The following is a 14,241-nucleotide window of genomic DNA, read 5'->3' on the forward strand; positions in this document are numbered from 1 at the left end:
AATGACTCTGCTGTGGGTTTGCTCTGTTGTGGCCCATTACCTGTCTGCATGTCAAGAGTCAGCACTGTCTTTCCGTTGGAAGGACAACAATCCTTCTTCAAGACTGCATGGAAATCCACTACTTCTGTGTGCAATTTCTTTTACTAATGAGACTTTGTGAAAAAAAAACTGTAATTACTATTATGACGAATGATCTGGACTGTCTTTATGGACTGTGAGAAAATTTTAGCTTTTGACCAACATTGTATCAATAAGTGTGTGCATTTGATTTCTTTATTATTGTAATTACGATTATGAATATTTTTAACAAATATGTATTGCCCAGTGCCCAAAACAATTTGTAAAATTCTTTGTGGGGAGCATGGGGGCTATGTAAGTAGGCTGTTTATGTTTTCTTATTGGCAACGTTACGTAGCGCTCTGTATGAAAATCACTGGCTGTGCTGTGTGGAGTCTGTGGCTAGTTTGCATTGTTGTCTGCCATTGTAGTGTTGGGCAGCTGGATGTTAACAGCGCGTAGCGTTTCACAGTTAGAGGTGAGCCGCCAGCAGTGGTGGATGTGTGGAAGGAAATGGCGGAGTTTTGAAATTACATATATTATGACTTTTGATGATATTAAGGTAAAACATTGTTTGTTCTCTATTAAAATCTTTCATTTGCTAACTATGCCTATCAGTAGTTAGTGCCTTCCGTAGTTTGAATCTTTTATTTAGCTGGCAGTAGTGGCGCTCGCTGTATTGCAGTAGTTCGAGTAACGAAGATTTTTGGTGAGGTAAGTGATTTGTGAAAGGTATAGGTTAATGTTAGTCAGGGCCATTCTTTTGTAAGGATTATTGGAAGTCAGATTGCGTTGCGCTAAAAATATTGTGTGTCAGTTTAAGCACAGTCGTATATAATTTTTCTAAGGGGACGTTTCAATACCCTACTAGTTTTTCCCATTTTGAAACCTCTCACTACCAGCTTGACTGGTAACTGGCTGAAAACAAGCGAGGCTGTACAATGGATCGGATATCAAAGGGCCAGCGTTGCTCCTTGGAGTACGTTGCGACAGAGGGAGTAATAACAAACGAAAAGTGTAAGAGCATTAAGTCGGTAGCGCTGCTGCGGAAAGAATTTTCTCGGAATTCCTCTAAAGTCTTTTAGAAAATTCTATACAAGTTCGGTGTCTCGTTCCGAGCCTCACTTCGTTCGGAACAAGTCTGTTGTCGAGACGTGTTTAAGAGCAATTTCTTTTATTCTTTAGGAGATGGAATAAAGTTTATGTCTTCTCCCAATGCGTTATGGCTACATAATGGGCCACACATTCGAATATGTTTATTATGTCAATAACATTACACTCCTAGTAGTCATTTAAATAACTGCTGTTTTACAAAGCACATCCAGAAACATATCGTCATTATTTGCTCTGTCATCACGGGCAGTTACTAACAGAGAATGTAGTATGCAAACCCACTCTGCGTTTGTTTGAAATTCTCGCCGTCGCTGTTGCCAGCTTGTTCCAGTTCCGTTTTTTATCTTTACCCCGCATGTGGATTATTGGTTATATTTGCATTTAAACTGAAATTTTAGCAGAGAAATATTCGGTTGATTTTTTGTTGTTATTTGTGCAGGTTGCCTACACAGCCACTGTGTGACAGATGAATAGTGAAGTCCAACAAATGATCAAAACAGGACTGTATTTGCATCCATCGCGCAGGTACTCCTCACGCAATGGTACAAAATGATTTTTAGAGGGAAGATATAATGATTAGGGTAAAAGCAAAATAGAATGTAATAAAAAATATGGCTACTACGCGTGATATAGTATTAATTATTCTTGCAGGCATAACAAATGTTTCCTCTTCCCGAAGCACAGGTGACTGCTTTCTCTCAGAAACCGAATTTTCGTGGTTATTCACTCCGAAATTAACGAAGCCCACCCATTTGTGGTGCATACCCCACGAACCCATGGACCCATGGACCAAGTTGTCAGCAAGGCACTGTGCAAGCTGGTGGGGATTCCGAGACTAATGGTGTGGGCTGTGTTTACATAAAATGGAATGGGTCCTCTGACCCAAATGAACTGATCGTTGACTCGAAATGGTTATGTTCGGCTAATCGGAGACCATTCGCAGCCATTCATGGACTTCATGTTCCCGACCAATGATGGAATTAAAAAAAAATGGTTCAAATGGCTCTTAGCACTATGGGACTTAACTTCTGAGGTCATCAGTCCCCTAGAACTTAGAACTACGAGGGTCAGTCAAAAATTAATGCCTCCTATTTTTTTTTCTACGTTTAATTGTCAGGAAATTTAAATGCAATTACATAGGTTGAAAACCACAACATTGAGGATCATTTTGTCATTTTTCAATGTAATCTCCGCCCATCTCTACAGTTTTGGTCCATCTTTGAACAAGGGCATGTATCCCAGCACGGTAAAAATCACAGCTCTGCTTCCTAAGCCATTGACGCACGGATGTTTTGACGGCCTCCTCATCTTCAAAATGAATCCCACGATGAGCTTCTTTTAGTGGCCCGAACAGATGGAAGTCTGATGGTGCCAGGTCAGGGCTGTATGGGGGATGAGGCAAAACTTCCCATCCAATTTTGACAATCTCGTCAGAGGTGTGACGACTGGTGTGTGGTCTTGCATTGTCATGCAAAAGAAGAACATCTGCCATTGATTTTGTTGGGCGAACTCGCTGAAGACGTGCTTTAAGTTTGTTGAGGGTTGTGACGTATTGAACAGAATTTATTGTGCATCCCTGCTCCAAAAAATCAACCAGAATCACACCCTCTGTATCCCAGAAAACTGTTGCCATAACTTTCCCTGCCGATCGCACAGTTTTGAATTTTTTCTTCCTCGGCGAGCTTGTGTGACGCCACTCCATTGACTGCCTCTTTGATTCGGGTTCAAAAAAATGCACCCATGTTTCGTCCCCGGTCACAATTTTTTTTCAGAAACTCATCTCCCTCCAAACGGAAGCGCTGCAAGTGTTGGGAGGCTATTGTTTTCCTTGCCTCTTTATTCTGATCGGTTAACATTCTTGGAACCCACCGTGCACAAACTTTTGAGTACCCCAATTGTTTAATAATCGTGATGACACTGCCTTTACTAAGAGAAATAATGCGACACACTTCATCTGCAGTCACCCGACGGTCACCACGAATGATGTCATCAACTTGCTGAATGTTGTGTGGAGTCACTGCACTCACCGGCCTGCCGCTCCGCTTTTCGTCAGTCAACGGTATTTGCCCTTCAGCTTCCTTACAACGACGAACCCATCGTCTAACAGTGCTGACATCCACTGTCACAACACCATACACCTTCTTCAGTCTTTCATGAATGCGTATGGGCGTTTCACCTTCTGCATTCAAGAATTCAATCACACAACGCTGTCTCAAACGAACATCGATGTCGGCCATCTTACAAACTTCTGCTGTGCTGCCACCTGTTGACACAGAAAGTTACTACTGCAGTGGATTGCAGAAGAAGGTTTGAGGAATGGCGCCAAATTCAAATTTTTCACTTAACTTAATTTCTTTAAGTAGAAAAAAAATGGGAGGCATTACTTTTTGACCGACCCTCGTACTTAAACCTAACTAACCTAAGGACATCACACACATCCATGCCCGAGGCAGGATTTGAACCTGCTACCGTAGCGGTCGCGCGGTTCCAGACTGTAGCGCCTAGAACCGCTCGGCCACACCGGCCGGCCAATGATGGAATTCTCATGGATGAATATGCGCAATGGCATCAGGCTACAGTTTTTCGCGATTAGTTTGAAGAACTCTCTGGACAATTCGAGACAATCATTTGGCCACCCAGATCGCCATGTATGGTTATTTCGCAAGCAGAAGAGGTGCGTTGGAGAGGTGCGATATATTGTACTTATAACGGTACGTGACTTGCGAGAAAGTGTATTACAGTGTCTTGCACTTGGGGAACACAAATGTTGTTCAGATCTTTCGAGTTAATGTTGCGCTCACACCCCACCACTACGTATGCCATTATTCCTTCAGTTGGTCCATGCGGAGGAGAGAGTACGCCGAAAACACTTTTCAGAGATGCTACTCTAAATAGGACTTTAATAACGATGGGTAGAATGCTTCACAGAAATTAACGATAAATTTACACTTTGTTTTATGTTGATAATTTGAACGTAGTGTTATAGTCGGCGCACGAGCGATTAAGCGGGGATTTTCCCGTTCGAACATTTCACTAGTGTACCGGGGATATCAGGAATCCGGAAAATCTTCGACATCGCTGTGACCGGAAAAAGATCCTGCAAGGACGGAACCAACGATGACTGAAAAGAGTCGTTCAACGTGACAGAAATTCAAATTGTTGCTGATTTCAATGCTGGGTCGTCAACAAGTGTGAGCGTGTGAACCATTCAACGAAACATCATCGATATGGGCTTTCGGAGCCGTAGGCACACTCGTGTACTCCAGATGACTGCACGACACGAAGTTTTACGCCTCGGCTGGGCCCATCGACACCGACGTTGTACTGTTGATGACTGGAAACATTTTGCCTGGTCGTCTCGTTTCAAATTGTATCAAGCGAATGGACGTGTTGGATATGGAGACTACCTCATGAATCCGTGGAGCCTGCATTTCAGCAGGGGACTGTTCAGGCTGTGGAGGCTATGTATTGGTGTGCGGCGTGTGCAGTTGGAGTGATATGGGATGCCTGATACGTCTAGATACGACTCTGAGAGATGACACGTACGTAAGCATACTGTCTGGTGACATGCACCCATTCATGTCCATTGTGCATTGCGACGAACTTCGACAATTCCAGCAGGAAAATGCGACACCCCACACGTCCAAAATTGCTGCAGAATGGCCGCAGGAGCACTCGTCTGAGTTTAAACACTTCCGCTGGCCACCAAACTCCCCAGACACGAACATTATTGAGCGTATTTGGGATGCCTTGTAACGTGCTGTTCAGAAGAGATCTCCAACCCCTCGTACTCTTAAGGATTTATAGACTGTCCTGAAGGATTCATGGTGTCAATGCTCTCCAGCACTACTTTAATTTGCTAAGGAACTAAACTGAAATATTATAAGCGGAACGTCATTTACCAGTGCAATAAGAAGGTTCTAAGAATTAAACAATGTGAGACTCCATTCATGATTTGTCGACAGTCAATTTTTTTCCAGGTCTATTGGTTGAATCGGTCAGCAAAACAGTTTCTTCATTCTTTCTGATTCACTCCAGTTATTAGTAATAGCATTAATCCTACAAAATGTTAACTTTTTTCACCGAATATCGCGAGCCACACTTTCAATTGCTTTGAATAAATTACATGATGTATCAACTAGGGACAATTTGTAGTTTCAGAACTGTAAATAATGTTAGCGAATGTATAATGGAAAGGCCATTCGGACAAGCTTTCAGAAACCGGAACTGTGGTGTTTTGAGGAATTGATTTTTACTTAGATACGACACTATTTTAGGGAATATCTCTTGCCAAACTTTTTGGAAACATGTGACTTTAAGAATGTTAACTGCTAGTGGATTACGTATTGTCTTCCATTTCTCTTATAGGGGACAATAGTGAAGTATCGGACGGCTTACACTACCGGTTACTACTGTGATTTCCCTCTCCGTTTCCAAATGGCAGAAGAATACAGTAAGCAGAAGCAAGTTTGTATATCCACTTGCACTGGAGTCGGACATCTTCTTCCTATCTTCAGTGCTTTGTCTTCCCTGCGTGCTTGATGGTGTTGCTGTAGCTCTTAGCGCACGGAAGATGTTTTGACATCTGTTATGCTCGTTTTTACGATAGTGATTCACTTCATTGCTATATCTCGGTTATCTATGTTTTGCAAGGAATGATACCTAACAAAGTTTCACGACTATTTCTATAAAAGAGCGTACAATATGACTATACCATACTAAGTGTTTGTCTTGCAGTGCTGGCCACCCGATTTCCTTTCAGTACCCCTATATGTAATTTCAGTTTCTAAATTATATTTCCTTTTGCTCCTTCTTTTCTGTCTGAAATGTTGAATAAAATGAGAAGAAATTAAGTGGAATAAAGGGTGCATGAAAATGACTGTGAGCCAGATTATGTCTAACAAAATGACCGTGAGGGAGGCAGCTGAAGCTTTATCAGATATTAGAAAAGCCACTGAAGAGAACAATTTAAAAGCAGAAAAAATAAAGTCTGAAAGAGAGCTGAACAATGCTGAACTTAAATTGGGTGCTCCCAGATAAAATAAACAAGCAAAGCCGGCCGAAGTGGCCGAGCGGCTCTAGGCGCTACAGTCTGGAACCGCGCGACCGCTACTGTCGCAGGTTCGAATCCTGCATCGGTCATGGGTGTGTGTGATGGCCTTAGGTTAGTTATGTTTAAGTAGTTCGAAGTTCTAGGGGACTGATGACCGCAGCAGTTAAGTCCCATAGTGCTTAGAGCCATTTGAACCATTTTTTAAACAAGCGAAGGCTGGTCATGGAAAGCCAGTTACAAAGAGGCGAAGAAACCTGGAATTTATTGCAAATAATGGGTCAGTAGAAGAGACTGAAAACTGCGTTATGTGTTTGGAGTTATTTGCAGAAGACTGGGTACTGTATGCCAAATGTAGAAGCTGTGAACGTGTTGGATGTGTGAATCAGGAGAATATTTTGTATTTCATTTGTGGGGTCTGTAAAATAATGAGATAAGCAAGATGAACTGAGCTGAAATAATAAGTTCCCATGCTTGTGTGTTATGCTATTATTCAATCAGCATTAACAGGCGATGTTACCGTGGAAAAGACAATGGCCGATACTGTAAGACATTTTCTACAAGCTTTCTAATTGTGTCTCTTTCACCTTCGATGTAATTAAGTGCCACTTTCCCCTAACAGTTTCATATTTTCACCTGTCTTGAAAATTTTCCTTCAATAGCGTTATGCAAATTTCATACAGAATATGAGTGGTTACGGTGAACAAAATGAAGAATACTGAAGGATATCTGAAGTGCAGTATTTTTGAATGAAAGGTATTTTTATGTGCTTTAAAAAAGCATAACACTGAGTTATGAATTTTTATTCATGTGTATCACTGCACATAAACCATTTCACTATTTTCAGTATAAAGCATAGATTTCTCTCCATTTATTTATTTATTTATCTTATGACATATGTGATACGTCTTACAATCACAAGAATAACTACACACATACTAAGATTACTAAACTGCTACATGTATCCATTACGACACAGCTCTCCAGCATAATAAAAGACAAATGAAAAAATGGTAGGCCAGTATCAAGGTAATTTAAGTAGTTTATCACATCAACTGTCATCGTCAGGAAAACTTCTAAAGGACCCTTTTAGGCACGTGCGGGGTGTATTGATGTATCATGCGCAGTTGTCTGTCGTTCTCCACCACGTTATCCACCACTTTGTGGAGAGGTCGGCATGTCTTCCATGGACCTCTCGGATGTGGCTCAGGATAGCCCAAGTTCAGAAATTAAGAAATTCAGCATTTAGTTGCAAGGTAAAATTTTATTAGTTTACCTAGGTTTCGATGCCAATAATGGTATCTTCTTCTGAACCTATAAATTAACCCGTACGGACATATGTTACACATTGAAATACATCATCAATCTAATTATTTCATAACAAAGAAAATCGTGGTATTTACAAAAATTAAATTATTTTGAGAGCCAAACGTTGTCCATGTCACAGAATAACAGAATTAATTTCTGAACAATTCACGGTTGCTGAAGCGCTGCACTATGTTAAAGATTTGTAAATAGCCCAAATTGCCTGAGGCTGGTCAAATCGAAGGGATTTCTCCTGGATGAAGGACAGTTTCAGGCATTGTGGGGGGCAGTTTTGTTGCCAACAGTATTTCCATTCGTCAATAATAATGAATTCATTTTCAGTATGACTTATCTCTGTGATATGTGTGGAATGCCTTGATCTTAATGTTTTTCGCTCCGCAGGGAATACGTCACTCAATACTATACGGTCAGGGTTATCAACAATTTTCTGGTATTCTCGTAGCAGTACACTATAGCTGAAAAGCAGAGCCAGTCATATAATGCTAAATATATCAAGACAAAAATTAATTTGTCATAAAACTTTGACTCACGCTGTTCTTTCCAGGACCCTCCAGCTATAAACTTCTCTACATTGTTTGTTTACTCCTACGTTTTTATTATTTTGTGGAAAATAGTTATTGAAGAAATAGCCTTTAATATCGCATTTGTGTATGTATTTATGTATTTTCATTGATTTAATCTATCGTATTTATTCATGTGGATTGCTCAGAAATTAATGCATCGCATTTTCTTTCAACAGTTCATTATTAAACATAATGAGAATTACACACCCTTAAGAATGGTGTTTTCTCTACACACACTATTTTTCCACGTAATCCCCATCCTGTTCTATGGTCTTCTTCCAGCACGAAATAAGGACGTGCGTGTCCTGTCGGTAGCAATCCTTGTCCTGGTGGCGGAGCCAGTGCTTCGGTGTGTGAATCACCTCCTCCTCATCCTCAAAATGTCTTCCACGAATGGCATCCTTTATGGCCGAAACAAGTGGAAGTCCGAGGGGACTAGGTCAGGGCTGTAGGGTGGATGGGGCAACACTGTCCAACCCTGTTTTGAAATGTGTTCAGCAATCCTCCGAGTAGAATGGGGCCGAGCGTTGCAGCAAAACATTTCCTGGATTGCTGTTTCGCCGGAGTCACGGGATGCTTGAGTTTTGTTCATGTCTTGACATATGCTTCTGAATTAATGGTACCGCCTCTTGGCATCACACCAATGAGAATCACACCTTCACAGTGCCAGAAGACGGTGATCGTGACCTTACCGGCGGAAGCAGTTCCTTTGAATTTTTTCTTTTGTGGGGAATGGGAATGGCGTCACAGCTCAAAATGGTGCCCCCAGGTTTCATCACCTGTCACAATCCGGACGAGAAGGCCGCCACCTCAGCTTCGAAACGTTGCAACAAATCAAGACGAATGTTTCTTCTCTGCGATTTGTGATCTACCGTTAGACTTCGCAGGTCCCATCTTGCACTGTTGAGTATCCAAGAGTGTGGATAACTGGCTCCACACTTCCTTTGCTGATTTGCAAACAAGAAGTAACTCATGAAATTGTCTATACTGTCTTTCAGAAAATTACTAAGTGGTTCCTTGTAAACGAACTCTCACTGAATTTTGATAAGACACAGTACATACAGTTCCGTACAGTGAATGGTATGACGCCATTAATAAATATAGACCTTAATCAGAAGCATATAGCTAAGGTAGAATATTCAAAATTTTTAGGTGTGTCCATTGATGAGAGATTAAATTGGAAGAAACACATTGATGATCTGCTGAAACGTTTGAGTTCAGCTACTTATGCAATAAGGGTCATTGCAAATTTTGGTGATAAACATCTTAGTAAATTAGCTTACTACGCCTATTTTCACTCGTTGCTTTCATGTGGCATCATATTTTTGGGTAATTCATCACTGAGGAATAAAGTATTTATTGCACAAAAGCGTGTAATCAGAATAATAGCTGGAGTCCACCCAAGATCATCCTGCAGACATTTATTTAAGGATCTAGGGATATTCACAGTAGCTTCTCAGTATATATACTCTCTTATGAAATTTGTTATTAACAACCAAACCCAATTCAAAAGTAATAGCAGTGTGCATAACTACAATACTAGGAGAAAGGATGATCTTCACTATTCAAGATTAAATCTAACTTTGGCACAGAAAGGGGTGAATTATACTGGCACTAAAGTCTTTGGTCACTTACCAAATAGTATCAAAAATCTGACAGATAACCAACAAGTATTTAAGAAGAAATTAAAAGAATTTCTGAATGACAACTCCTTCTACTCCATAGAGGAATTTTTAGATATAAATTTAAAAAAAATTAAAAAAAAATAAAAAATAAAAATAAAAAAACACAAAAAAATGAAAAAGTTGTTATATTAACTTAAGTATGTTGTTAAATTAACTTAATTATGTCATGTATTGGAAAATTTAACTCGTTCCACATCATTACGAAATATCGTATTCATGATCCATGGAGCCCGCATCTCGTGGTCGTGCGGTAGCGTTCTCGCTTCCCACGCCCGGGTTCCCGGGTTCGATTCCCGGCGGGGTCAGGGATTTTCTCTGCGTCGTGATGGCTGGGTGTTGTGTGCTGTCCTTAGGTTAGTTAGGTTTAAGTAGTTCTAAGTTCTAGGGGACTGATGACCATAGATGTTAAGTCCCATAGTGCTCAGAGCCATTTGAACCATTTTTTTATATCCATGGAACTAGTATTAATCTAATCCAATCTAATCTGACAGATGCAGCGCCAACTGACGAGTCGTGATGCGTCTGTCCTCGCCAATGACAGCATCAGCTCGCTGCAGCGTGTCAGGTGTGACAGCCGCAGATGGTCTGCCCGACCGCTGTAAATCGTGGAGCTCCGCCGAAGCGCCTTCTGATGACCTCACCCTCCGTGCCCAGCGACTAACTGTACTTCTGTTGACATCAGATGCTCCACAGACTTTGCACAAGCGTTTGTGAGTAGTCCCCACAGTTTCTTTCTCTCCAGTGGGAAATTCAATGACGACACGTCGTTTGTAACGTACATCACCTACAGACGCCATTTTGAAACTATCCTATCTGCCGGAAGTGACGGAAACCTGGCGCTGTCACTTAGGAGACTTCAAATAATACATATGTAACGTTTCACATTCGTAGCATTGTTTCCGGTTCATCATCGTCATCATTTAAGACTGATTATGCCTTTCAGCGTTCAGTCTGGAGCATAGCTCCCCTTATAAAATTCCTCCATGATCCCCTATTCAGTGCTAACATTGGTGCCTCTTCTGATGTTAAACCTATTACTTCAAAATAATTCTTAAGCGAATACAGGTACCTTCTCGTTGGTCTACCCCGACTCCTCCTACCCTGTACTGCTGAACCCATGAGTCTCTTGGGTAGCCTTGCTTCTCCCATGCGTGTAACATGACCTCACCATCTAAGCCTGTTCGCCCTGACTGCTGCATCTATAGAGTTCATTCCCAGTTTTTCTTTGATTTCCTCATTGTGGACACCCTCCTGCCATTGTTCCCATCTACTAGTACCTGCAATCATCCTAACTACTTTCATATCCATAACCTCAACCTTGTTGATAAGGTAACCTGAATTCACCCAGCTTTCGCTCCCATACAACAAATTTGGTCGAAAGATTGAGCGGTGCACAGATAACTTAGTCTTGGTACTGACTTCCTTCATGCAGAAGAGAGTAGATCGTAGCTGAACGCTCACTGCATTAGCTTTGCTACACCTCGCTTCCAGTTCTTTCACTATGTTGCCATCCTGTGAGAATATGCATCCTAAGTACTTGAAACCGTCCACCTGTTCTAACTTTATTCCTCCTATTTGGCACTCAGTCCGTTTATATTTCTTTCCCACTGCCATTACTTTAGTATTGGAGATGCTAATCTTCATACCATAGTCCTTAAATTTCTGATCTAGCTCTGAAATATTACTTTGCAAACTTTCAATCGAATTTGCCATCACAACTAAGTCATCCGCATATGCAAGACTGCTTATTTTGTGTTCACATATCTTAATCTCACCCAGTCAGTCTATTGTTTTCAACATAGGATCCATAAATAATACGAACAACAGTGGAGACAGGTTGCAGCCTTGTCTTACCCCTGAAACTACTCTGAACCATGAACTCAATTTACCGTCAACTCTAACTGCTGCCTGACTATCCATGTAAAGACCTTTAATTACTTGCAAAAGTTTGCCTCCTATTCCATAATCTCGTAGAACAGACAATAACTTCCTCCTTCCTCCAACTTTCCGGTTGAGAAAAAAAAAAAAAGAAATGCGGTGCTTTACTTTCTGCGCAACCCTCGTATTTTCTTTCTTTCTTTTTTTTTCCAGCAGTACCATATTTCTACAATTGAGAAAGCTCAAAATTATTATAATAATGTTCTTTTTGCATAACGCTTCGTTAATAACTTTAGGATACTTAAATACAAAGTGCTATCCAAAATTTCCCCAAATCCATAAATACAATAATATCGTACAAGATTTTTATTCGCCACAGTCACTTTCATAGTGTCCCCCTCTGGAGCTCAGACTCCGATCCCAGGGCCACTACCGCCAACTGAATGCATTTACTGAAAGTCTTTTTAGTCAGGGTGTTCATTACTACTTACGATTCTTGTTGAATATCATCTGTTGTGTCAAATATTTTCCCTTCAACTTCATTTTCACCCCGGGGAACAGAAAGAAATCGTACGGAGCCAAGTTTGGTGAATACGGCGGACGAGGAAGAATTATCGAGTCGTATTTTTGCCAAAAACTGCCAGAAGATGAAAGCAGTATGTGGCCACGCATTGTGGTGAAAGATCCAGTCATTCCTGCGCCACTTCTCTGGACGTCTTCTCCTCACAACCTTCCTTAGCCGCTTTAGAACATCGGTATGGAACTTTCCGTGAATCGTCTGTCGACGAGGTACGGTCTCCTTGCAGGTAATGTCATCAATACCGAAGAAGCAGATCAATGCGGATTTGATGTTGCTCTCAACTTCACCGGCTTTCTGTAGTCGAGGTGAAGATGGACCCTTCTACTTGTATGACAGCTGTTTTCTTCAGGGTCATATTCATAAACCCAGATTTCGTCACATCTAACGACCTTACACAGAAAATCTGAGTCAGTTGGAAGCAGTTCTTTCAGTTCGCTTCAGACTTTCATGCGAAGTTCTTTCTGATCGTCACTCGGCAGTCGTGGCACGACCTTAACAGCAATCCTTCTAGTGTTCAGTTTTTCTTAGAAATTCCGGTGGCATGTGCCATACGGTAATCGCACTATCTTAAAGATGTAGTTGGTCTGCCGAACGCAGGCCGCTGTGGCCGAGCGGTTGTAGGCGCATCAGCCCGGAACTGCGCTGCTCCTACGGTCGAAGGTTCGGATCCTGCCTCCGGCATGGATGAGTGTGATGTCCTTAGGTTAGTTAGGTTTAAGTAGTTCTACGTTCTAGGGGACTGATGACCTCAGATGTTGAGTCCGATAGTGCTCAGAGCCATTTGATATTTGGTCTGCCGAACAGCATTGACGTTTTTCTGTGTAAGGCCGGCTGATGTTCGTCCCGAAGCTTCATCGTCGTCGACAGATGTCCGACCATTTTTGAAACGTTTAAGCCAGTTATACGTTTGTGTATGGCCTAAAGTGTCGTTACTGAATGCTCGTACAAACATTGCGTGTGTTTATGCGACCGTTTTAACAAGTTTAAGACAGAACTTATACAACAACGGTGTTCTCTCACGTCCATCGTCGCGAAATCGCAAACAGGAGCAATGGAAACTGCCGCCAACAATAAAAACGTCCACTCTGATCGAAACAAAATGGTTCAAATGGCTCTGAGCACTATGGGACTTAACATCTATGGTCATCAGTCCCCTAGAACTTAGAACTACTTAAACCTAACTAACCTAAGAACAGCACACAACACCCAGTCATCACGAGGCAGAGAAAATCCCTGACCCCGCCGGGAATCGAACCCGGGAACCCGGGCGTGGGAAGCGAGAACGCTACCCCACGAACACGAGCTGCGGACCTCTGATCGAATCAGCTAGGCATACTGACGCACGATACATGTACGAGGTGCATTCAAGTTCTAAGGCCTCCGATTTTTTTTTCTAATTAACTACTCACCCAAAATCGATGAAACTGGCGTTACTTCTCGACGTAATCGCCCTGTAGACGTTCACTGTTTTCACAACGCTGACACCATGATTCCATGGCAGCGGCGAAGGCTTCTTTAGGAGTCTGTTTTGACCACTGGAAAATCGCTGAGGCAATAGCAGCATGGCTGGTGAATGTGCGGCCACGGAGAGTGTCTTTCATTGTTGGAAAAAGCCAAAAGTCACTAGGAGCCAGCTCAGGTGAGTAGGGAGCGTGAGGAATCATTTCAAAGTTGTTATCATGAAGAAACTGTTGCGTAACGTTAGCTCGATGTGTGGGTGCGTTGTCTTGGTGAAACAGCACACGCGCAGCCCTTCCCAGACGTTTTTGTTGCAGTGCAGGAAGGAATTTGTTCTTCAAAACATTTTCGTAGGATGCACCTGTTACCGTAGTGCCTTTTGGAACGCAATGGGCAAGGATTACGCCCTCGCTGTCCCAGAACATGGACACCATCATTTTTTCACCACTGGCGGTTACCCGAAATTTTTTTGGTGGCGGTGAATCTGTGTGCTTCCATTGAGCTGACTGGCGCTTTGTTTCTGGATTGACA

Source organism: Schistocerca cancellata, chromosome 9 (assembly GCF_023864275.1).
Source record: "Schistocerca cancellata isolate TAMUIC-IGC-003103 chromosome 9, iqSchCanc2.1, whole genome shotgun sequence".
NCBI lineage: Eukaryota > Metazoa > Arthropoda > Insecta > Orthoptera > Acrididae > Schistocerca > Schistocerca cancellata.